The 4,769-nt window shown below is 33.8% G+C and overlaps 1 pseudogene; it reads right to left on the bottom strand.

Annotated features, from left to right (window-relative positions):
• Positions 1–3,768: 3,768 nt before the first annotated feature.
• Positions 3,769–3,868, bottom strand: LOC122096971 (annotated as a pseudogene).
• Positions 3,869–4,769: the final 901 nt, after the last annotated feature.

Here is a 4,769-nt window from a genome sequence, read left to right as displayed (position 1 = left end):
GATTAATGACATGAGCCACCAGTGTGGCTTCTACTTTTTCCTCTATGTTCACCTAATGCACATACTTACATAGAAATTTAAAACTGAGTATGGAACCAAGATGTACAGTGATGATATTGTCCTGTCAGAAATTCAAGTTAGTAATTTAAATTTCTTAAGACCATACAGAAAAATACTATGATATAGTACAAGAGAATACACTATTGAACATATGAGCTTTAAGAGTTTTCTAATAGGTCAATTATTTATTGTTACCCAATATTAGAAAAAAAGTATAATGCAGAAGTAAAATAGCAGTCCTTTACATAACTACTTAAATTCCTTGTTTTTTTAAAAAAACACTTGTTTTCATCTAAAAAAGTAGTCCTATCTATTCTCTTCATGTGATTTTTATGACTGAAGGTGCTTAATGAGAAGTCAAAATGTATTAGTAATCCTTTGCTATCAATTAAATCTCACTTTTTCTTCTTGGAGAATATAATGATCAACACACTAGTTCAGAATCAGCAAGCAATAGTTCAGAATCATGCTCACAGTGCAAGTAAATCACCAGTAAGTAATCCTCGATGCCATTTTCCCCAAAGTTTTGTCATAGATATAATCAGCCTGCCTTCTCTAGCTGCTTTCCTAGCCTGGACCTATTTCTTTATTGTACAGAAAAAGTGTGATTTAACTGTTTTCAGTCAGATCTACTCCTAGAATTATCAAGGATTTACATTCTTGTCTGTAATTTGGTCAGAGCTACGTCTCTTTATGTAGACTACTAAAATGTATTTCCTAATTTCAAGTAAATACATAATTCTATTTCCATCTTTTTTAAAAAATAAAATTCTATTTGCTCTATAAATTAATCAGAGGCATGGATTTTGTGGCTAGCTAGGTCATTGCACATTGCAGTCTCTCTCTTCCTCTCTTTCATGGTTCTCATAGATAATAAAACTGCTCCATAATTATCCTAATTTTGCTTTTATATTTTTGGTTGCATCATTTCACTTTCTGCTCTGTCATTTCCCAAATCTTTTATATAGAAAGCATTATTTCATATTTTCTCATTCCTAAAAGAAGCTGCACACGAAGACACTACTGGTTCTCCTTTTCGTTTGGTACCTTTGAATACGGAGGAACATCTTTCATCTGCTCTCCATCAATTCTCTACTTTCCAGTTAGAATAATTTAAAATAATGAAAATGGAAAACGAGAAAATAAATCATGGTGAAAAAAACAGATGTAGAAAATTCACCGGATTTTTCTGACCAGTTCAACCAACGTGAACTATTGGCGAAATACATGGACACCTCATTTCCACTGTCACTGAAAGTTTCTGCTTAGGCAATTCTGATTAAGATGAAGAAAAAAATGAAAAAATGATGAATGGTATAAATTGCAAGAAAAAAACGGAGTAGGATCCAAGCAAATTTCTTCTTTGGGCTGCTGAAAATAATCGGCTTACTACAGTGCAGTGACTACTTTCCAAAAAGGCCACTCATGTGAATACTAGGGATGAGGATGAGTATATATCCCTTCATCGGGAAGCCTACAGTGGACACTTAGACATTGTCTGTGAGTTGGTGGCTCAAGCAGCAGATATTCATGCAATAACTGTAGATGGGTGGACACCGTTGAACAGTGATTATACATGGAATAATACTAGTGTGGCCATTTTCTTCATCATGATGCAGATACCAATGCCAAAACTAAAGGCCTTTTGAACACCTTGCACCTTGCTGCTGGGAATAGAGATAGGAAAGATATGTTGGATCTCCTTCTGTTGCACCATTTTATCAAACCAGGTCTGAAGAACAACTTGGAAGAAAATGCATTTGATATTTCCAAAAGGATAAGTATGTATCACTACCTCTTTGAAGTTGTGGAAGGCTGTACATATTGTTCTCTTAAGTTTAATGGTTCGGTTAAGTTTCTTTTTTTCCCTCTTTGTTTTTCTTTTTCTCTTTTTTTTTTAGAGTTTTTTTTTTTTTATTAAAATATCATACAGGAGAGTTACAATTATATGGACAAGGTAATGAGTATATTTCTTATGAAGCATTGTTGCCTCCTCCTTTGTTTTCCATTCCCATCCCTTCCCATCTCCCCCTCACACTCCCCTCCTGCCCTCCCACTACCACCCCCAAGCCAAAGGTGTAAAGTTCGTTTTTCGACATGACGTCTTGTACATCTCATTGTTGCAATGGATCCACCTGTATCCCTATTTAAACGGTTTGTTTTTTTCCCTTCTCCACCACAAATCATACCAACATCAAATACAGTGAAAACAGGGGTTATACCGTGGGAGGGAAATACAAAACAACAAAGAAATCATCTTAAATATATAATAGAAACAATCGCAAGGAAAAAAAAGATTTGAATCTTTATCTTGGGGTTCATTTTACCTAACATCAACTTATCTGACCGTTTCTGCTTTTCTCAGACATATACTAGTTATTACAATTAAGGGAAACCATGGGACCTAGGTTTCCTTGGGCCTGGCTTAGTTCACTTAATATAATTGTTTCAAAGTCTGTCCATTTCCTAATAAATGGGGCAATGTCATTCTTTCTGGTGGAGGCATAGAATTCCAGTGTGTATATACCACATTTCCTTGATCCATTCATCTACTGAGGGGCATCAAACATGACCATACGAAAGCTACCAGAACAAATATATTTATTGCAGCATTATTTACTATAGCTAAGGTATCAATTAAGTTTCTTAAACTTCAAAATGCCAGTCCATTCTTTTGTTTGTTTGTTTGTTTTTCATTGTGAAAATGCCATACAGAGGGGTTACAATTTCATGAGCAAGATAATGAAAACATTTCTTATCAAGCATTGTTGTCTCTTCCTTTGTTTCCGCTTCCCATCCTTTCTCATCTCCCCCCTCTCCCTGTCCTCCCACCCCAACCAAATTTGTAAAGTTCATTTTTTGACATAACAATTTGTACATCTCGTTGCAATGGGTCCACCTGTATCCCTATTTAAAGGTTTTTTTTTTCCCTTCCCAGCCACAAATTATACCAACATCAAATACAGTGAAAGCAGGGGTTATGCCATGGGGGAGGGACATACAAAGCAACAAAGCAATCATCTTATAAATATGTTCGAAACAATTGCATGAAAGTGCCAGTCCATTCTTTGTGTCCATAGAAAATATTTTCACAATCCAAATAACAGCAATATCTTCCTGTAAAAATTCTGGGGAATTCTTCCAAGTGAATTGTCTGATTTTGATGTTAAAGTATATTCAAGAGTTTGTTTTTGTATACATGTATAATGATTTCTGCAGAGTTTGTGATTTTTTAAAATCAGAAATAATTTGAATTTATCTGTTGAAATGAGTAGTACAAAAACTAAAGATATTTCTTGTGCTTGTCTGAAAAAAAGGATATTTTTAAATATTCTATATTCTGTGTTTGCATAATATCCATAATCTATTTCATTCTCTCCTAGATATAATTTGAATTCTACATTGTTTTTTAATACATAGGTTCATTAATAAATGTGTCCTGTAAGATTGCATTCCATATATAAAGTTAAAGATTCCTTTTTTTTTCTAGGTCCTTATACTAGTATATTTCTTTGGGATAAAATGAGAATTTAACTAATTTCAAAAGTTTTGTAAAGGTTATGCTATGTAAAGGCATTTCTGATGTGAAGATTTAATACACTGATATGAAACTAACCTTTAATTCTAGGACTTACATGTATTGTTACTCTTGTAATTATGTAATCAACTTTTTAACAACTGCTTTTCATTTCTTGCATCTGAAGAATGAAAAATATGGAATACTATACAAATTTTCATTTCATCCTTGTGCAAATGCCATGTTAATCTCTGTATTGTTTTAATTTGTGTAGACGTGCTGCTGAAGCATGTAGTATCCTCTAAATTTAAGTAGTTAATGATGCAATCTTCATATAGGCTTATATCTTTGCGTGCCTATTTGTAACAAGGAAACCTTATTGTTCCTAACAATACTATTGATCGTTTTTTCCTAAAATTGTGTATATAGTGGAAAAATTATATTGTTTCGTCGATTGCTCACATTTGCAATTTTTTTTGTCACTGACTATTTTAAGTCTTTTTCATTTTAGATTTGATCATACTTTGAAGCATTTATAGCTAGGTCCAAAAGTGATGGCTTTTTCAAGTACTTATTTGTCCAACTGAGTTAGCTTTGTGGAGCTAATGGATCCAAAGTAAACCTTGCTTAAGAGCTACTTCTAAACTTCTCCAGCTTAAAATTTCCCAAATGAGGTCTTACTGGCACAAATGTCTACCTGACCCTTTACCCTTCTTCCATGTAGGAACAGACCAACCAGAATTTCTTACCCTGAAATCATACTTTGTCTTACTGGAAGAAAACTAATCTTAGTTACAAGGGATCATAGAGAGATGAACAGTTCAGACAGAACTGTTCAGACCAGAAGGTATTTTATCAAAATATAATTGTTTATGATACCTACCATTTCAAAAGTAGCTAAAGCCAAGAAGGTGAAAAATTGTTCATATGCATAATTACCTAATGTCATGGTCTGTCTACCTTCCAACCAGGAAGGAACTTACACTACTGTCTTTCTATCAACAAATATTTCCATAGCTCCAGGAGAAGTCCATGTGTTTCTCCTCGATATTAGGCCTTAAATTAGTAATGCTTTAATCACAGTGTTTCCTCTTGTCTCCAGACTGTAAATCCACAAATGGTAAAACTTTAGGTCTAGCTCTACGAAATACTGTGGTAGAGATAATGCAATATTACTTTAAAACAAAGTTGT

The sequence above is a fragment of the Dipodomys spectabilis genome, unplaced genomic scaffold, assembly GCF_019054845.1.
Source record: "Dipodomys spectabilis isolate Male_0828 unplaced genomic scaffold, ASM1905484v1 ptg000408l, whole genome shotgun sequence".
Classification (NCBI taxonomy): domain Eukaryota; kingdom Metazoa; phylum Chordata; class Mammalia; order Rodentia; family Heteromyidae; genus Dipodomys; species Dipodomys spectabilis.
This window is presented reverse-complemented; position numbering and strand designations above follow the sequence as displayed.